This window comes from Lithobates pipiens, unplaced genomic scaffold (genome assembly GCF_037356315.1).
Source record: "Lithobates pipiens isolate NorthernLeopardFrog02 unplaced genomic scaffold, aLitPip1_a1.2 Scaffold_22, whole genome shotgun sequence".
In the NCBI taxonomy this organism is placed as follows: domain Eukaryota; kingdom Metazoa; phylum Chordata; class Amphibia; order Anura; family Ranidae; genus Lithobates; species Lithobates pipiens.
In genome coordinates, this window is record NW_027507784.1 from 48,233,891 (window position 1) to 48,256,165 (window position 22,275).

A 22,275-nucleotide genomic window follows, 5' to 3' on the forward strand; every position below is an offset into this window, starting at 1 on the left:
TGATCGCCATAGCTTCTTTGATCCTCTCTTGTGGAAAGGAACCCTAGTTAGAACGTACTGTGGGATAGTTCTCTATTTGAGCTTTTTTATAATATAAAAAGCTTATTTAGCTATGCATGGGACCTCTTTTTTGGTCTCTATAAACGGACAGTATATAATTGAAAACCTCTTTTGCCTTCAATCCCCATAGGCTAACCATTTACTCAGAGGACCCAACTTTAAATATTATCTGACAACACCCTGATCCCTTCAAGGCACTGCTCTCTACATTTAAACATTGGCTCTAATGCCGCGTACACACGACAGGACTTAAGTCCGGCAGACTTTCGATGGAGTTCTGACGGAGTTCTGACGGAGTTCTGACAGAGTTCTGACTGACTTTCCGAATGAACGGACTTGGCCACACACAATCACACCAAAGTCCGACGGATTCGAACGTGATGACGTACGACTGGACTAGAATAAGGAAGTTCATAGCCAGTAGCCAATAGCTGCCCTAGCGTCGGTTTTAGTCCGTCAGACTAGCACACACACGAGCGAATTTCTGGGTCCGGCGGAGTTCCGTCGGAAAAATGTGAAACATGTTCCATTTCTAAAGTCTGTCAGACTTTTGCAAATAAAAAGTCCGCTGCAGCCCACACACGATCGAATAGTCTGCCGGAATCATTCCATCAGACTTTTGATGTTGAAAAGTCCGGTCGTGTGTACGGGGCATTAGACGCCTATATTTTTGATACTTTTCAGGTATGTCCTCATATGACCAATATCTGTCTTTTTTGCCCAAATCTATGTTCCTTACTCATTCTATAATGTATCTCGTGTCTCTGCAGACTGCCGGGGAATACCGGGGCTCCTCGTTGGCGCATTTGTGTGTGGTTATTTCTATTTATAAAAGTCGATTTGACAAACTTCTCAATAAGCATGGATTTATGACCCACTTGGTAAGATGGATATTTTTTGTATTTAAAGCGGAGGTCCACCCTAAAGTGGACCTTCCGCTCATCGGAACCCTCCCCCCCTCCGGTGCCACAATCGGCACCTTTCAGGGGGGAGGGGGGTGCACTTACGCCCCTTTCCGCAAGTGCCCGCCCCTTCCCGCAAGTGCCCCGCTGCCTGCTGGGAAACACACAGATCCCAGAGGCAGCGGGGAGCGTCCTTATTGCGCAGCACGATTCGCGCATGCGCAGTAGGGAACCGGGAAATGAAGCCGAAAGGCTCCATTTCCTGATTCCCATACCCAAGATGGCGGCGGCAGGACCCGACAGATGACCTAGAGATCGTCACTATTTTAAAAGTCAACAGCTGCAGTATTTGTAGCTGCTGGCTTTTAAAAAAAAAAAAAAAAAACGCGGAGTCCCGGTGGACTCCCGCTTTAAATTGTTTTGTTTTCTTTGCTCAGTGCTTGAAATGTATGTATTTATATACACATTTTGCAATATATCAGTACATATTTATTATTATCTACTAACAATACAATATATGTCCTTGTATTGATACCTTTAATAATGCATCTTGATTAAAAACTGTCTATCTGTTTGGATCAACAATGTTGATTTAAACAGATACTAAATAAAATAACAGAATTTCTGTTCGATAATAAAATTCTTTAGAACTAATTGGTAACTTTATTTATTACTCTATTTTTCAGTTTCTTTTTTAACTGTAAACGCTGCAACATCCTGAAGAAGCTCAAGAGAGCGAAACATGTAGAGAAAAATGCAGCATGTCTCTGTACAAATTTGGTAACATGTATGGTCACTTGTGATTATGTACTACCATTTGTACTCTAGTAGCTGATATATACATTCATATTCCTTTTTCTAGCAAGTGTCTTTTATTTATGTATTTGTACTCTAAATAAAATTGTATTTATTTTACTGTTGGCGTGTGATTATCTTGCCTCTATAGTTGGTACCGTTTTAAAAGTCCCGGGGGTTGGTTACCCTCCAGCCCCTTTATCCCTTCCCCCTTATCTTTAAAAATGTCTTTTGGTGTTATTTAATCACCACTGAGTTTTTTCATTTTTGTTAAACAAACGAAAAAAAGACTAAAATTTTTGGAGGGAAAAAATCGTTTTTCTTAGTTTCTGTTATAACATTTTCTAAATTAGTAATTTTTCTCCTTCGCTGATGGCCTCTGATGAGAAGGCACTAATGCATAGCTCCCAACTGTCCCTGATTTGGAGGGACTGTCCCTTATTTGGAGCAATGTCCCTCTGTCCCTCATTTCTCCTCATGTGTCCCTCATTTTGGTCTGATCTATATAGTTGTATATAAAATGCACATTTTATCTTTTAAAAAGTATTTCCCAGTGCTAAACCTTTCATCTGATTTCTAAATTGCTGCATGTGTACGTTTTAAAAGCCAATATAAAGGAATAGTAGTGGTAAAAAAAAGTCCTTGTGGATTTAATTAACCTTTTTTTGGGTTAATTCTCCTTTAAGGGGGTGTGGCAGGGGGCGTGTCCTATGCCTACATACATTTGTTAGTAGGTGTTCCTCTCTCCCATCTCAAGATGTTGGGAGGTATGCTAATGAGACTGCACTGATAGGCATCACTGGTGGGCACTGTTGGGGCTGCACTGATAATTAGGACACTGATGATCGGTGCTCTGATTATCAGTGCGGATTTGCCGGATACTGGCTATCCTCGCCTCAAGCGTTGTCAGCGTGAGGAGAGGATTGCCAATAACCAGCAAATCCTGTTTACATTGTAATCGCCGCAAAATCGCACGATAAAAACACACTACGTGCTTTTCTACAGCTTCTTCATTAAAGTCGATTGAACCAAAAAAAGCACAGTTTTGCATTTAAAAAAGCCCCTGACCCTTTCCAAAAATACATTAACGTGAACGTGTTCCATAGGAACCCATGTTTAAAAAATGTCCTGTGTTTCTGCAAAAAGCATTAAAAAAAATGCATTGGTGTGAATGGAGCCTTGAGGTTCCCCAAGCCCAACCCCTAAATAACAACCCCGCACCATAATCCCCCCCCTCCACCAAATGATTTGGACCAGTGCACAAAGCAAGGTCCATAGAGACATGGATGAGCGAGTTTGGGGTGGAGGAACTTGACTGGCCTGCACAGAGTCCTGAACTCAACCCGATAGAACACCTTTGGGATGAATTAGAAGGGAGCAATGCCTGATGAAGGAGCACGCATGCTCCGAATGCGAGCGCTATAGCCACGCCCCTCGTTCTCAAGACTCTGACGTCTCCCGCTGACGTACCGGCTGATGCGCTCACTGTGGGAAACACATACCTCGGAGCTACGGGCAACACCGGAAGCGACCGGGTTCTGACCCCTCACCGCAGCCACGCAGGAAACCGGAGGACAGCCGAGGACGGCTAAAATGAAAACCATTCTAAGCCTGTTTTTATCTGCTCAAATGTCAGTGCAAACTTTTTAACTATGATTAAAGCCAAGTTCTAAACTGGCTTACTACTCTTAGCCCTTGTACACACGGTCGGAGATTCCGACAACCAAATCCGAAACTGTTGCATACACACGGTCGGACAAAGTTGTCGGAAAATCCGATCTTTCATAACGTGATAATGTTATTTCGTTACAATGGGACTACGTTCAGGCTAGTAGGTAATAGCTTTGATGTAGGAATTTGATCTGAGCATGCGTGGCACTTTGTCCGATCGGGATTCTCTACACATGATCGGAGTATGTCCGATCAGAGCATTTTGTCGGAAAATATTTCCGGCAAGTTGGAAAATTTGGTCCAACGGATATTCCGACGGAAACAGTCCGATGTAGACCACACACAGTCGGAACATCCGACAAAACGCTCCGATCGGACACATTCCGTGCTCCGATCGTGTGTACAAGGGCTTAGAGCGGCGCTGCTCTACCTCTCTCTCTCTAGACTGCGAGCCAGGCCTTCTCGTCCACATCAGTGCCTGACCTCACAAATGTACTTCTGGAATAGTGAAACATTCCCATAGACACACTCCTAAACCTTGTGGACGGCCTTCCCAGAAGAGAGTGCGTGTAAAGACCGCTGCTCCAATACTTTTGGTAATATAGTGTATGTAATGCTGGAGAGGACTGTCAGAATCAGGAGATCAGAAGACATGGCTGGGAGATTTCTACATGATGCTCAATGATATTACCCTCATCAATCTCCCCACTACAGACTGAGGGCCACACATCATATACCAGAGGGCCGCTTGTAGGCCCTGGGCCACAGGTTGGGTACCTGGGGGTAATTGAGAAGGGGAGGGGTGGCTGGGAGGTGTAGAACACTCATATACTGATATGGGACAGCATGGTGTGATTGTACTCATCATCATTATACTTGGTGTGTGTATGGAATGATTGTATTATTATACTAGATATGTATATGGGGCGGCACAGTGGTGTAGTGGTTAGCACTTTCACCTAGCAGTAAGAAGCGTCGCTGGTTCAAATCCCAACCACGACACTACCTGCCTGGAGTTCGCATGTTCTCCCTGTGCCTGTGTGGGTTTCCTCCGGGTACTCCGGTTTCCTCCCACACTCCAAAGACATGCAGGTAGGTTAATTGGCTTCTGTCCAAAATTGTCCCTAGTATATGAATGGGGACCTTGGATTGTGGCTCCTTGAGGGTAGGGACCAATGTGAGTGTGCAATGTAAAGGGATAGGGACAATTGTAGACACTCAGGTTGAACTGGATGGACTGGTGTCTTTATTCAACCTAACTATGAAACTATGAAACTATGGAATGATTGTATCATTATACTTGGTGTGTGTATGGAATGGAATGATTGTATAATTATACTGGATGTGTATGGAATGATTGTATAATTATACTGGATGTGTATGGAATGATTGTATGTATGGAGGATGTGTGTATGGACTGATTGTATCAGAGTGCCCCTTAAAATAAAATCTGCCCATCAGAGTGCCCCTTATTTTATGTTACGCTTAATATAATAATAAGTATATTCTTGTTTTGAAACAACATTCTTTCCTAATAAAAAAAAAAGAGGGGGGGAGGGGTGCAGTTTGCCATCTTTGCCCCGGGCACCAAATGGCCTTGTCCCAGCACTAATCATTATACAGGATGTGTATGGAATGATTGGATGTGTATGGGGGGGGGGGGGGGGGTAATGATTGTATGGGGGGGTGATGATTGGATGTGTATGGGGGGGTAATGATTGTATGGGGGGGTGATAATGATTGGATGTGTATGGGGGGGTAATGATTGTATGGGGGGGTGATAATGATTGGATGTGTATGGGGGGGTAATGATTGTATGGGGGGATAATGATTGAATGTGTATGGGGGGGATAATGATTGGATGGGTATGGGGGGGATAATGATTGGATGGGTATGGGGGGGGTGATTGGATGTGTTTGGGGGGGGGGGTGATTGAATGTGTATGGGGGGGATAACGATTGGATGTGTATGGAATGATTGGATGTGTATGGGGGGTGGGGGGATAATGATTGGATGTGTATGGGGGGGTGGGGGGATAATGATTGGATGTGTATGGGGGGGTGGGGGGATAATGATTGGATGTGTATGGGGGGTGGGGGGGGATAATGATTGGATGTGTATGGGGGGGGTGGGGGGATAATGATTGGATGTGTATGGGGGGTGGGGGGGGGATAATGATTGGATGTGTATGGGGGGTGGGGGGGGATAATGATTGGATGTGTATGGGGGGTGGGGTGGGGGGATAATGATTGGATGTGTATGGGGGGTGGGGGGATAATGATTGGATGTGTATGGGGGGTGGGGGGGGGGATAATGATTGGATGTGTATGGGGGGTGGGGGGGATAATGATTGGATGTGTATGGGGGGTGGGGGGATAATGATTGGATGTATATGGGGGGTGGGGGGGGATAATGATTGGATGTGTATGGGGGGTGGGGTGGGGGGATAATGATTGGATGTGTATGGGGGGTGGGGGGATAATGATTGGATGTGTATGGGGGGTGGGGGGGGGGGGATAATGATTGGATGTGTATGGGGGGTGGGTGGGGGATAATGATTGGATGTGTATGGGGGGTGGGGGGGATAATGATTGGATGTGTATGGGGGGTGGGGGGATAATGATTGGATGTGTATGGGGGGTGGGGGGATAATGATTGGATGTGTATGGGGGGTGGGGGGGGGGGATAATGATTGGATGTGTATGGGGGGTGGGGGGGATAATGATTGGATGTGTATGGGGGGTGGGGGGATAATGATTGGATGTGTATGGGGGGTGGGGGGGGATAATGATTGGATGTGTATGGGGGGTGGGGGGATAATGATTGGATGTGTATGGGGGGTGGGGGGGGGGGATAATGATTGGATGTGTATGGGGGTGGGGGGGGATAATGATTGGATGTGTATGGGGGGTGGGGTGGGGGGATAATGATTGGATGTGTATGGGGGGTGGGGGGGATAATGATTGGATGTGTATGGGGGGTGGGGGGATAATGATTGGATGTGTATGGGGGGTGGGGGGGATAATGATTGGATGTGTATGGGGGGTGGGGTGGGGGGATAATGATTGGATGTGTATGGGGGGTGGGGGGGATAATGATTGGATGTGTATGGGGGGTGGGGGGGATAATGATTGGATGTGTATGGGGGGTGGGGGGATAATGATTGGATGTGTATGGGGGGTGGGGTGGGGGGATAATGATTGGATGTGTATGGGGGGTGGGGGGGATAATGATTGGATGTGTATGGGGGGTGGGGGGGATAATGATTGGATGTGTATGGGGGGTGGGGGGGGATAATGATTGGATGTGTATGGGGGGTGGGGGGATAATGATTGGATGTGTATGGGGGTTTGGTGGGGGGATAATGATTGGATGTGTATGGGGGGTGGGGGGATGATTGGATGTGTAGGGTGGGTGGGGGGTGGATAATGATTGGCTGTGTATGGGGGGTGGGGGGGATAATGATTGGATGTGTATGGGGGGTGGGGGGATAATGATTGGATGTATATGGAGGGTGGGGGGGGGATAATGATTGGATGTGTATGGGGGGAGGGGGGATAATGATTGGATGTGTATGGGGGGTGGGGGGATAATGATTGGATGTGTATGGGGGGTGGGGGGGGGGATAATGAATTGGATGTGTATGGGGGGTGGGTGGGGGATAATGATTGGATGTGTATGGGGGGTGGGGGGGATAATGATTGGATGTGTATGGGGGGTGGGGGGATAATGATTGGATGTGTATGGGGGGTGGGGGGGGGGGATAATGATTGGATGTGTATGGGGGGTGGGTGGGGGGAAATGATTGGATGTGTATGGGGGTGGGGTGGGGGGATAATGATTGGATGTGTATGGGGGGGTGGGGGGGATAATGATTGGATGTGTATGGGGGGTGGGGGGATAATGATTGGATGTGTATGGGGGTGGGGGGGGGGATAAATGATTGGATGTGTAAGGGGGGTGGGGTGGGGGGATAATGATTGGATGTGTATGGGGGGTGGGGTGGGGGGATGATTGGATGTGTATGGGGGGGTGGGGGGGATAATGATTGGATGTGTATGGGGGGTGGGGGGATAATGATTGGATGTGTATGGGGGGTGGGGGGGGATAATGATTGGATGTGTATGGGGGGTGGGGTGGGGGGATAATGATTGGATGTGTATGGGGGGTGGGGGGGATAATGATTGGATGTGTATGGGGGGTGGGGTGGGGGGATAATGATTGGATGTGTATGGGGGGTGGGGGGGATAATGATTGGATGTGTATGGGGGGTGGGGTGGGGGGATAATGATTGGATGTGTATGGGGGGTGGGGGGATAATGATTGGATGTGTATGGGGGGTGGGGGATAATGATTGGATGTGTATGGGGGGTGGGGGGGATAATGATTGGATGTGTATGGGGGGTGGGGTGGGGGGATAATGATTGGATGTGTATGGGGGGTGGGGGAGATAATGATTGAATGTGTATGGGGGGTGGGGGGGGGGATGATTGTAGGCTCTCCTTTCCCCCCCACAATGATCGGAGGGCTCCTCTCTGATAACAGACACGTGTCCCGCACACCGGGCTCTCCCCGCCCCCCACACACGGCTCCTCGGTGTCTCCGGCTCAGGTATCGGTGCTGCAGACCGTAGCGCCGTACACCGCCCCTCCCCCTCCTCGGGGTCCGCTCCGCTCTGCAGCACTCGCCTTCCTCTAATTCATCTCCCCAACTACAGCAGGACCCCCCATCCCCCTCCTCCGCCCCTCCCGGATGGAGATCCCACGAGGTTTGGGATGCTGACTCGGTGCCAGGAACCCAGCCCGTGTTATCTGCAAGAGGGCGGGGTAACCTAATGCAGCACTGGCAGCGTCTCCGCTCAGTCCGGGATCCCGCAGGACGAGGCGGCTACTGCGCATCTACCAGCGCCGGCCCGACGCGTTGGGCTGGGCTGCAGCGCCATCTTGTGGCCGATGGTGTAAGTGCGCTGGAAAGGTGTGACTGCCAAGAGACAGGCAGGAGGGGAGATCTGGGGGGTGGCGAGGTACCTGACTGTCATTTTAATATAATAAAGATTAGACATGAATAAATCTGAGAGAAATGCACACAATGTACAAACTGATGTGGGATGTTTTGTGCCAAACCACTCACTTCTATATATATTTAATGTATTTATACAGCGCTGACAATGTACACAGCACTCTATGCCTTTGTTCACATTGGAGCGAATTGTCATGTGATTTGATAAGTCAAAGCGAATAAAAAGTCGCTCCCTATTGTCACCAATGGCCGTGTTCACAGAGGTGAAATGCCAACTTTGCGGCTCATCGATTCGAAGAAGTAGTTCCTGCATTTCTTTTCGTGATTTTGGGTGTGACTTGCATAGACGTCTCTGCATGAAGCCGCACTGATGTCTTCAAAGTCAAACCTGAAGTTGCACTGACATGCGGCTTTGAAGTCATAGGTTAAAAAAAAAAAGACACAAGTCCATCTAGTTCATCCAAGGTAATTAGAAACATTCCATACAATCCCATATACACAATCCTACACCCACAGTTGATCCAGAGGAAGGCAAACCAGCAAAGCATGATCCAATTTTCTCCAGCAGGGGGACAATGTCTTCCTGATCCCAGAGATATTCCCTGGATCAACTTTACCTATAAATATCAATACCCAGTCATATTCTGTACATTTAGGAAAGAATCCAGGCCTTTTTTAACGCAATCTATTGAGCTGACCAGAACCACCTCTGCAGGGAATCTATTTTCACAGCTCTTACTGTGAAGAAACCTTTCTGTATTTGGAGATGAAATCTCTTTTCCTCTAGACGTAAAGAGTGCCTTCTTGTCCTCTGTGTTGACCTTACAGTGAATAACTGTTTTCACATGAAGTTCTATCCTTTCAAAGCCACATTGTGAACGAGGTGTACATGTTGTACATTCACATCAGTCATTGCCTTCCAGGAGCTTACAATCTAAAGCTGCCCATACACTGACTGAAATGTGCAGCATATAGGATGCCAGCTAATATGTATAGAAAAGGGGTGTAGAGTATAGGTTGCCAGCTCGTATGTACAGGAGAGGGGTGCAGAGTATAGGATGCCAGCACGTATGTACAGGAGAGGGGTGCAGAGTATAGGATGCCAGCTCATATGTACAGGAGAGGGGTGCAGAGTATAGGATGCCAGCTTGGATGTACAGGAGAGGGGTGCAGAGTATAGGATGCCAGCTCATATGTACAGGAGAGGGGTGCAGAGTATAGGATGCCAGCTTGGATGTACAGGAGAGGGGTGCAGAGTATAGGATGCCAGCGCATATGTACAGGAGAGGGGTGCAGAGTATAGGATGCCAGCGCATATGTACAGGAGAGGGGTGCAGAGTATAGGATGCCAGCTTGGATGTACAGGAGAGGGGTGCAGAGTATAGGATGCCAGCGCATATGTACAGGAGAGGGGTGCAGAGTATAGGATGCCAGCTTGGATGTACAGGAGAGGGGTGCAGAGTATAGGATGCCAGCGCATATGTACAGGAGAGGGGTGCAGAGTATAGGATGCCAGCTCGTATGTACAGGAGAGGGGTGCAGAGTATAGGATGCCAGCTTGGATGTACAGGAGAGGGGTGCAGAGTATAGGATGCCAGCGCATATGTACAGGAGAGGGGTGCAGAGTATAGGATGCCAGCGCATATGTACAGGAGAGGGGTGCAGAGTATAGGATGCCAGCTCATATGTACAGGAGAGGGGTGCAGAGTATAGGATGCCAGCTCATATGTACAGGAGAGGGGTGCAGAGTATAGGATGCCAGCGTGTATGTACAGGAGAGGGGTGCAGAGTATAGGATGCCAGCTCATATGTACAGGAGAGGGGTGCAGAGTATAGGATGCCAGCTCGTATGTACAGGAGAGGGGTGCAGAGTATAGGATGCCAGCTCATATGTACAGGAGAGGGGTGCAGAGTATAGGATGCCAGCTCATATGTACAGGAGAGGGGTGCAGAGTATAGGATGCCAGCGTGTATGTACAGGAGAGGGGTGCAGAGTATAGGATGCCAGCGTGTATGTACAGGAGAGGGGTGCAGAGTATAGGATGCCAGCTCATATGTACAGGAGAGGGATGCAGAGTATAGGATGCCAGCTCATATGTACAGGAGAGGGGTGCAGAGTATAGGATGCCAGCGTGTATGTACAGGAGAGGGGTGCAGAGTACAGGATGCCAGTGCATATGTACAGGAGAGGGGTGCAGAGTACAGGATGCCAGTGCATATGTACAGGAGAGGGGTGCAGAGTACAGGATGCCAGCTTGTATGTATAGTAGAGGAGTGTGGATTGCGGCTGGTATGAAGGTACATGGTGTGTAGGATCCCTAAAAGCAGTTCCCCACAGCTGTGCTGCGGTTTGGCTGCAGCGTGAATGTACCCGTGGGTTTCGCGCAGTAAACCTGCAGTTTCCAATAAACTTTTTATTACGTCTTACACATTTGGTGCATTTTCTGAAAGTGCCCCAAAAATGCAGCATGCGGGACTTTTGGTGTGCTTTCAGAAAACGTGCCAATAATACAGGACTTGATACAAAGTCTTTGGGAAGCTGTGGGTAACTCACATGAAGACCACTGGCACACCAATGGAACTAACTCCAGTGCTTCAGCAGCCACTGGGCAGTGGCATGCATAGAGGCATATTGGCATGCCTACCATCCTCCTGCACGCTCAATCCTCCTCCCAATGCTCCCTGCTACCTAACACATTGCCATCCTTACTACTCTGCACACAAGTCCCTCCTAACCTCCCACAATATACTGCCATCTTACCTCACCATACACATCCATAGGACTGCTTTCACATTTTCTGCTTTCTTCAGTTTTTGCGTTAAAAAAGGTAGAAGAAAAATGCATGACCATTAAATCTTATATAAAATATACTAAATCTTCTCACTGGTCTGTTGTGTTTCTGCAAGTCCTGCTTGCTGCATTTTTTGGTACATGCGTGATGTGATGTGATGTGATATGATGTGGTAAAAAAGGGCACCAAAAACACACCTCCCCTTCAATGGAAAACGCAGCAAAAGCGGGGAGTGGCTTCAGGAGCTGGAAGGGGGGGGGGGGGGGGGCACAGTATTTTGGTTCCAGCTACAGTAGTTTTTAGGGTAGGTTTATAGCGATACTTTTACATGATTTGAGAGGAGATAGGGGGTGAAAACGGGTTAATACACCTCATAGTGCTGTGGGGGTGGGGGATTTAGTAGGGGGGTGAGATCATTTATTTGTGGGGGATATGGTATTTTATGTTAGGGAGGAGGGACTTTTGTTTGGTAAGTAGGGTTGCCACCTGTCCAGGATTCACCCGGACAGTTTGGGTTTGGAATCTTGTGTCCCGGTTTCAGTCTGCTTGAAACCCGGACACATTATTTAGACTGGGCTGTGGCTCCCCAAGTAACTGAGATACAGTGGAATCTTGGATTACTAGCATAATCTGCTCCAGGAGAATGCTTGTATTACAAAGCGTTCGCATATCAAAGCAAGTTTCCTCATAGAAGTCAATAGAAATGAAGATAATTTGTTCCGTATTAACTTCTATTGCATGCAATACCGCATGTGGCCAGAGGTGGGGGGCACTGAAAATACTCGGGGACAGCTCGGCTGAACTCGGAAAGCCTGAACCGAGTATTTCCAAGTGTTTCCGAGTATTTCCAAATGGCTCCGAATTGCTCCGGGCGAGCATCATTGGTGCCCCCCACACCTCTGGCAAAATGCGGAACTGCACACCCCATTAGCTTGAATTCTGCTTGTTTTGAGAGACAAAGCTTGCAAACCAAGTCTTTCAAAACGCTTGTTAACCGCGTTAACCCGTTGACCAAGGTTCCACTGTAGTCACACAAAAGTCTGTTGCCATTTGAGAGCTGCTGGCCACTGTCTCGGGGGCAGGTTTGGCATCACTGGGGGGGCCATGATGTCAGAAAGAGCATTTTGGCCACACCCACTGTTTGCCACAACGAGCTGCATTGCCACCACTCTCCTTGGGGCACCCAAAGGTGTCCCAGATCTTTTATAATCCTATTGTGTATACCACGAAAATGAATGTGCCCTGTGCCACTAAAGTGTTCGGGTTTGGCTTGAAGAAAAGGTGGTGACCCTATTGGTAAGCTGTATTTTGATGCAAACTTTCATAATAAATAGTGAGGAGATAAGTTAACCCATTGGATGTGCAGAAACATTTTAATTTTATTTTTGTCTGCCAGGAGCTGGAACATGTCACATCTTCCACCCTAAAAACGGGTGGAATGTAAAGCATGTTCCCAAAGGTGAACTTATCCTTTAAACTTGCCAGCTAAAGATCTGTGCAGATAGGTGAATGTAGCATGGTTTCAGGTGTATTCAGCTTGCAATTGATCATTTTGAGATGCACCTTCACATGTTCATCTGAGGTCCTTCACATGTTCATCTGAGATCCTTCACATGTTCATCTGAGATCCTTCACATGTTCATCTGAGGTCCTTCACATGTTCATCTGAGATCCTTCACATGTTCATCTGAGATCCTTCACATGTTCATCTGAGGTCCTTCACATGTTCATCTGAGGTCCTTCACATGTTCATCTGAGGTCCTTCACATGTTCATCTGAGATCCTTCACATGTTCATCTGAGGTCCTTCACATGTTCATCTGAGGTCCTTCACATGTTCATCTGAGGTCCTTCACATGTTCATCTGAGGTCCTTCACATGTTCATCTGAGGTCCTTCACATGTTCATCTGAGGTCCTTCACATGTTCATCTGAGATCCTTCACATGTTCATCTGAGGTCCTTCACATGTTCATCTGAGGTCCTTCACATATTCATCTGAGGTCCTTCACATGTTCATCTGAGGTCCTTCACATGTTCATCTGAGGTCCTTCACATGTTCATCTGAGATCCTTCACATGTTCATCTGAGGTCCTTCACATGTTCATCTGAGGTCCTTCACATGTTCATCTGAGGTCCTTCACATGTTCATCTGAGGTCCTTCACATGTTCTTCTGACCTTCTTCTTTTACTGAAATGTATTGAATTTTGCAATAAGAAAAAAAGATACAGTACATAGTCACAATTGTGACAAAAGGTATCACTACACAGTGAATAGAAATTACTCCCTAAATTTAGGGCTAGGATGACAATGACCTAATAACATATTATAACTCGATTAGAGCAAATTTTGTGAGGAATGTATTAATTAGAGGTAAGTAGTAGTTTGTAATGTTAAAGGCGAACAAGCGAGTCAGTATCATGCTTACCAATCCACTGGCATCCTAACCAGTGGCGGCTCGTCCATATAATCTAATCCATGCGCCCAGCCCCTAATCTACATGCAGGGCACCAGGCGCATGGATTCCAATGGAGGCTCTAATTGGCTTCCAAAAATTGTGGGTGGGGTGGGCTCAGGCCCACTAAGTTGTGTGACAATAGCAAATTAATATTCACTATTGTCCTCCTGATTCTCCTCCCGGCCAATCAGGAAGCGTGTCCTGATTACTGCTGTAGGAAATACGCTGAGAATGGAAAAAAATATTTACCAGCAAAGGTGGTGTGCCGGAAAATTTGAGAAGCTATGGGACCCATGGTTGGGGACACCGGGGCTTGCCCCGGAGGACCTGATCATGGACCGACTTTTGGGTTTAAATGTGGGATAACACAGATACCTTAACGAATAACAGATAGATTATGGGTAGGAGGCAAAGTCACTCATACTCTGGCTGTATGGTGAAATAGGCTCCAGTATTAGGATGTGGGATCTATGATGATGGTGGCTGTCATGAATATGTAATGGTCCCAATGGATATTGGATTGTATATAAGGTTTAAATAAAATTCTGAAAATCATTTCTGTGAAAAAGCATTCTGTTTCTGGGTCGTGGCCGGCACATATGGACAGGTTAAAAGGCATAAGGTGCCCAGAACATATAAGAGAACATTTTCCATTCTGACCAGTTACAGTTGATTTGGCAATGATCTTATACTGTGTCTTTAAGCCCCCCCTGTACATTTCAGGGACTAGAACTCTCAGTGAACTAAGTAATCAGTACAAGATGTGTTTTCCCAGCTGGTCGCTGTTTTACTGTTATCTAGTAAAGCAGGTAAATCTAGTGAAATCTAAACCAAGAAACGATTATCCATGATGAAAAAAAAAAAGAGTAATGCCCCGTACACACGGTCAGATTTTCTGACAGAAAATGTTCGATGGGAGCTTTTTGTCGGAAATTCCGACCATGTGTAGGCTCCATTGGACATTTTCCATCGGAATTCCCGTAACACAAAATTTGAGATCTGGTTCTCAGATTTTCTAACAACAAAATCCGTTGTCATAAATTCCGATCGTGTGTACACAATTCCGACGCACAAAGTTCCACGCATGCTCGGAATCAAGAAAAAGAGCCGCACTGTTTATTGAACTTAATTTTTCTTGGCTCGTCGTACGTGTTGTACGCCACCGCGTTCTTGGCGTTCGCAATTTCCTACCAACTTTGTGTGACCGTGTGTATGCAAGACAAGTTTGAGCCAACATCCGTCGGGAAAAATCCATGGATTTTGTTGTCGGAATGTCCAATCAATGTCCGATCGTTTGCACAGGGCAGAACTCCATGGCTCTCTGTATGCTGTAGAGAAGGTTTGGGGTATAGACACAACATTTTCAGGCTTTCTGTGTCCGGAGGTTACAGTAGCCCCAATGGCAAGGAGCATCGGCTAATGTATAAGCTCTATTTCATGAATTCTGTCTTCACCTTAATAATAACCTACTTCCTGTTAGCCCAAGAATCTATTTTTTAATAGCCTCTGAGTTTTACAAGTCTTGTAGTGTATAACAAAAATTAGACCTTACACTTCTGTCTTAGCAATAGGTCATCTTTTATTATTCTACCTTCAGTAAAGCGATGAAAGCTGAAATCTAATTGGCTGCTATGCTTTACTGTACGGCATTGCCTCTTGCACTTATTAAATAAACCCTTGCAAAGTAAATGGTCCTTCTAAAATGTTAATGCTAAGTGATGGAGACACTACAAGTCATTAGTTCACTACTCTGTGCTTCTACATTCTACAACAAATATATGCAGAGCTAATGGAGAGTATTGATTATATAACACTGTCTGTAATCATAAGTCACTTGCTCATTGAATAATGGATAGAATGATATTTTCATTGCATAGTTTCAGTAAAATCTATCACATATAATAACCATTAGTAACTTATAATTCCCAACAGAGGAAGTAAATGAGGATACAGGGAGACGATAGTAAGAACTGGCCTTTGGTAAATACATCTTTGTCTCTGTACAGTGGGAAAAATAATTATTTGATCCCCTGCAGATTTTGAAAGTTTGCCCACTTGCAAAAAAATGAAGAGTCTAATTTTTTTGTCATAGGTGTATTTTATATGATAGAGACAGAATATCAACCAAAAATCCAGAAAAAAACACAAGTCACAAAATATTATAAATTGAGTTGCAGTTCAGTGAGTAAAATACGTATTTGATCCCCAAGCAAAACATGACTTACTGTAGTACTTGGTGGAGAACCCCTTGTTGGCAAGCACAGAGGTCAGACATTTCTTGTAGTTGGTGACCAGGTTTGCACACATCTCAGGAGGGATTTTGGTCCACTCTTCTTTACAGAACTTATCTAAATCCTTAAGAGAAGCAAAAAATTATCTGGCACAAACCACAGTGACAAGCCTCCATCCCTGTTAGTAGTATACAAGAAAAAGGGCTATGGTTATGGGACTTTATATGAGGGGAGTCACTGGAAAGATAATATATAATGAAAATATAAATATAATTTATTCTCATGATTGAGTATATGCTGCAATGAAGTAAAAAAATAAATCAGGACAAGCCATGGAACAGCTGTCATATATATCACATAGTAAATAAAAGAATTCATGGTATACAGTTACATAATAAAATTAGTACATAAAGAGAAACATAATAGATATTAGTATATACATAAGACAGTCCAGACTTGTAATTAGAACACATGATTGGTAAGACGCATACATGATAAACAAGTACATGATACTATTGGCATGAGCAATTTCATAAAATATTTTTTCATAAAAATAAGATAATAAAAAAAGGTCAGGTGGTCTTAATATAACAGAACTCTACACACATCATGGAATAACATCCATTCATCAGGAGTAAGATGTAAAATGTCTGAAAAATGTAAAAAAAAAAAAAAAAAAAATTATAAAATATATATATATATATATATATATATATATATATATATATATATATATATATATATATATATATATATATAAATACACAAATTCCCTAATTAGGATAATATGCATAGCATAGTACCTACATATTAGCTAGGACAGAGCCCAGGAGCTCAGTTTGATGTGGGAAAAGGGGAAAACATCAAGTGTAATGTCTCACCGGGGCTAAGGCAGGAGGAGCCTGATGGACCATGGGAACAGCCCCAGAGAGGGGTCAGGATTTCCAGGGTAATACATGTGAGGGAAATGATTGGGGGACACATCTGAACTTCACCAATCTAAAAAATTGCATAGCAGTGTATAGGTATAACTAAGTAAATATGTAAATAAATCGAGGAAAAGGTGAGGATATTGTGAAAAATTTGCCCAAAAATCTCCTGCATGAGCATGGATGTGTGAAGAAAAAAAAAAAAGGCATTAGTGAGCAGTCATCCACTGCACATCATTAAAAAAGTGAAGAGCACAAGTGCAAAAAAACATGATAAAGAAACCAAGACATAATAGAGGCTTGGACTTACTGGTGTGATGAAATGGCGGTATGCTGAGGTAAACATGCTTCTCATGTGGAGAAAGCAGAGGAAATGCCACTGGCTCATCAGAGCTTATATGCCGAGACCTGGGGTGGAACCCCAACCGGCTTCATACCAGACGCCAATGGGAGGAAAAGGGAGGGAACAGAGCCAGCATCCGGTGTGTATGCCGGATGTTAGTCTAGACCAGTGATGGCAAACTTTGGCACCCCAGATGTTTTGGAACTACATTTCCCATGATGCTCCTGCACTCTGCAGTGTAGTTGAGCATCATGGGAAATGTAGTTCCAAAACATCTGGGGTGCCAAGGTTCGCCATCACTGGTCTAGACCCCTCCATCCTCTGGCACCAAGAAGGATTAGTAGGTGAACAGGATTGCACACATTTCAGGAGGCCACCTCCCTGCTTGACTGTAGAGATGGTGTTCTTAGGGTCATAGTCAGCATTTTTCTTCCTCCAAACAAGACCAGTCCCCCTCCTCAATAAGGCACATGTACAGTCATGCCAATGAACATCTAGAAGGATTGGGAGAAAGTGCTGTGGTCAGATGAGACCAGCATTTTGGCATTAACTCGACTCACCATGTTTGGAGGAAGAAAAATGCTGACTATGACCCTAAGAACATCATCCCTACAGTCAAGCACGGAGGTGGAAACATGATGCTTTAGGGCTGTTTCTCTGGTAAAGATACAAGCCGACTTTGCCACCTGAGGTGCCAATGGACTGGGCCATGTATTGTAAAATCCTGGATGAGAACCTTCTTCCCTCAGCCAGAACACTTAAAGTGGTTGTATATCCTTTTTTTTTACCTACAGGTAAGCCTATAATAAGGCTTACTGTAGGTAAAATTAATATCTCCTAAACCTGTACGGTTTAGGAGATATTCACTTTGCATGCAGCCGCTGACACTAGCGGCGCATGCGCTGTGAATGCCCGGCTGTAGGTCCAGCAGGCGCTGCCGGACCTTGCAGGGAAAAAGACTCCCACGTGCATACGCGGGAGTGATGTCATCGCAGCTCCAGCCACTCACAGCACCAGAGCCACGAACCCGGAAGAAATGCAGAGAGCAAAATGTCAGCTCCCTCGACGTGGACCGGGCTGCGATACGATGACCTCATTCTAAGGTAAGTATTTCATAAGGAGCTAGTTTGCGGTGCATACTAGTTCATTATGCCTTTGCCCTGCAGGGAGATGCAGGTGCAGTGTAGTCATAGGCGGGATGGGGGATCTTGTAGTAGGCTGCACTGTGATTCCCATCTCTGCCTGGGTGCACAGACGCCGACCAATGATCTCGCTGCAAGTGAGACAGAAAGGTAGAGCCGCCGACACTGCAGGGAGGTACGTGGCTCTTTACAGAGATCAGGGCCAAGCTGTGTCCTAGCAACACGGTGCGGACACGATCTCCACGCTGTACGCCCCCGCGGGCACACAAGAGCTGCCATTCTGCGATGACGTCATATGACAGCATCCCAGAACGAGAGCGGCACCGTTGCGCCATCATTTGACGGTGGGCGGGCGGCAACTAGTTAAACGCAAAAGCCTACCTGAGTATTGTTGATGACCATGTCCATCCTTTTATGTCTACAGAGTTATCTTCTGTTGGCTTCCAGCAGGATAATGCACAAAGCTCAAATCATCTCAAACTGTTTTCTTGAACAAGACAATGAGTTTACAGTACTCCAATGGCTTTTTAGCGCCACCATTTGTGCTCCTTCTGCTAATTTCATGTTAGTAGAAGTTTGGTGAGTGTTGATTCACGATTTTCAGTTCGCACTTTTCAGTTCGTTTCTGAATGGCCATTCATCAACCAGACATGTTGTGGAATCGGAGGGGATGAGGTGTTATTTATTATCGGCCTTGGAGTTATTGCTTTGACATCATTTTTTCTGGTTGAATGATGATTTAATTTGTTATGTTTTCTATATTTTTGGATGCATAGAATGTACTTTTTGGTTAACTTCTATTGGCAGATAGCATGTCTAATTTTATTTTTATTTTTTTAATGCACAATAAAAAAAAATTGTGTAGAATAATATTTGGCTATGTATTTTACTTCAAATGACAGTTTGGGCCGGTTCACACAGCGAGGCGATGCGAGGCGACACGGCTCGCCTCGCCTCGCTCCCGCAAGTCGCCCCCGTTCTGTACAATGGAACCGTTCTGAGAGGAGCGACTCGAGTCGCTCCGACTCAGAAAAAAGGTTCCTGTACTACTTCGGGGCGACTTCGGGGGCGACTTGCATTGACTTCTATACAGAAGTCCTCTGCAAGTCGCCGCTGAGGTCCCCGCAGGTCGCGGCGAGGCAAGTCGGAGACGCCTCGCCGCGCCTCGCTGTGTGAACCGGCCCTTAGGGAGTCGGCAGTTACATTTAAAAAAATACAATGTAAAATTGACAAGGGACACCAACATAGTTGTATCTTTGATCTTAAAAACTACGGGATAATGGTGTTGTGGTAACTTGCCCAAATAAAACAATAAAAAAGCACAATAATATTATTCTTGAAATCACTAGAAAAAAAAGCCTTTGAAAATTTGTTTGCAATAACTCCATCGGTATCACCAGCAAAGCAGCTTCATTATTATACCAATGAAGAAGGGAATTGTGCGCGGCATTTTGAGATTTCATAATTTGCCATGTCACGAATGTTAATTCTCCATTACGAAAACTAGTTTACAAGACCGACTGCTTTTGGCTCATCCTTGCTTCTGAGCATGCCTGTTTGTACTTTGGACTTTTGTCCGACAAACTTGTGTACATACGCTCGGAAAATCCGACAACACACATTTGTCTACGGAAAGTTTTAGAAAAACCCGCTATCCAACATTTGTCCCTGGAAAATTCGACAACAATTGTCCAATGGAGCGTACACATGACCAGATTTTCTGCCAACAGCATCTCATCACACATTTCCCAGACAAAAATCCAATCGTGTGTACGTGGCTTTTGAGAGTCCTGTGTCCATTTTACACTCATTTTCACAGAGACACAGGGGCTCTCACTCTCACAATAGCTATACAGTTGATACTCGAAAAATTTAAATATTGTGCAAAAGTTCATTTATTTCACTAATGCAACTTAAAAGGTGAAACTAATATATGAGATAGACTCATTACATGCAAAGCAAGATAGTTCAAGCCGTGATTTGTCATAATTGTGATGATTATGGCTTACAGCTCATGAAAACCCCAAGGCCACAATCTCAGAAAATTAGAATATTATATGCAATCAATAAAACAAGAATTGTACATAATATTGGACCTCTGAAAAGTATAAGCATGCATATGTACTCAGTACTTGGTTTGGGCCCCTTTTGCAGCAATTACTTCCTCAATGTGGTGTGGCATGGAAGCTATCAGCCTGTGGCACTGCTGAAGTAATATGGAAGACCTGGATGCCTCAATAGCAGCCTTCAGCTCTTCTGCATTGTTTGGTCTCGTGTCTCTCATCTTTCTCTTGGCATTGCCCCATAAATTCTCTATGGGGTTCAGGTCAGGCGAGTTTGCTGACCAATCCACACAGTAATCCCATGGTCATTGAACCAGGTTTTTGTGCTTTTGGCAGTGTGGGCAGGTGCCAAGTCCTGCTGGAAAATGAAGTCAGCATCCCAATAGAGCTTGCCTGCGGAAGGAAGCATGAAGTGCTCCAAAATCTCCTGGTAGATGACTGCGTTGACCCCGGACTTATTGAAACACAGTGGACAAACACCAACAGATGACATGGCTCCCCGAATCAACACAGACTGTAGAAACTTCACACTGGACTTCAAGCATCGTGCAGTGTGTGCCTCTTCAATCTTCCTCCATACTCTGGGTCCTTGGTTTCCAAATGAGTTGCAAAATTAGCTCTCATCAGAAAAGAGGACTTTGGAGCACTGAGCAACAGACCAGGTCTGTTTTTCTTTAGCCCAGGTAAGATGCTTCTGATGTTGTTTCTTGTTCAGGAGTGGCTTGACAAGAGGAATACGACATTTGAAGCCCATGTCCAGGATCCATCTGTGTGTGGTGGCTCTTGATGTACTGACTCCAGCCTCAGTCCACTCCTTGTGAAAGTCCCCAACACTTTTGAATGGCCTTTTCCTGACAATCCTCTCCAGGCTGCGGTCATCCCTGCTGCTTGTGCACCTTTTTCTTCTACACTTTTCCTTTCCACATAACTTTCTATTAATGTGCTTTGATACAGCACTCTAGGAACATCCAACTTCTTTTGTAATTACCTTTTGAGGCTTTCTCTCCTTATGGAGGGTGTCAATGATGGTTTTCTGCACAACTGTCAGGTCAGCAGTCTTTCCCATGATTGTGATTCCTACTGAACCAGAGCCATTTAAAGGCTCAGGTACCTTTTGCAGGTGCTATGGCTTAATTAGCTGATTAGAGTGGGACACTTTGAGCCTAATATATTTCACCTTTTCACAATATTCTAATTTTCCGAGATTGTGGATTTGGGGTTTTCATGAGCTGTAAGCCATAATCATCACAATTATGACAAATCATGGCTTGAACTATCTTGCTTTGCATGTAATGAGTCTATCTCATATATTAGTTTCACCTTTTAAGTTGCATTAGTGAAATAAATGAACTTTTCCACAATGTTCAAATTTTGCGAGTATCACCTGTACATATGTAAAGTAATACCAAGTTACTGACAGGTTATGAAGTCATGCTGGTACCTAATAGGACTGGTGATGATGATGGCGATGATTTTGACAATCTGCCAAAGGGGGTATAAATACTGGTCATTCCATTGGCAGTGTGTATTTGTAGGGTCTCACTTACAGGGGTGCTGAGTCTATACACCATGAATAGGCTGTTTTTTGTGTGTGGCTTGTGTCAGCAAGGTGCTGCACGCAGACAGCCCATTCAAGTCAATGGGGTCGCAGTGCCTGCATGGCCACAGACCCTCTTCCTGATGTGACAGGCATGATGGATGCAGCACACGGTCTATGTTCTGGGCATCTCAACGGCACACCTAGTGTCCTACCAACCACTGGCATTGTACGCATGTACATATTAGGCCCTACTCACGCCTGACCGACAAGGAGCGACGCTACAGTGTCACTTTTTTTTGCACAATTTTGTGGTGCGTTTTTGGAGCATTACC

At 45.4% G+C, this 22,275-nt stretch overlaps 1 long non-coding RNA gene across 1 annotated transcript in view; it reads right to left on the reverse strand.

Annotated features, from left to right (window-relative positions):
- Positions 1 to 11,565: 11,565 nt before the first annotated feature.
- LOC143923741 (uncharacterized) overlaps positions 11,566 to 22,275 on the reverse strand; it is a 112,639-nt gene continuing 101,929 nt past the window's right edge. Inside the window, exons 3-4 of the long non-coding RNA XR_013261777.1 lie at positions 15,921 to 16,050; positions 11,566 to 13,427 (exon numbers count right to left, since the gene is read on the reverse strand). This is a non-coding gene — a long non-coding RNA (uncharacterized LOC143923741). The remainder of the gene's footprint in view (positions 13,428 to 15,920; positions 16,051 to 22,275) is intronic.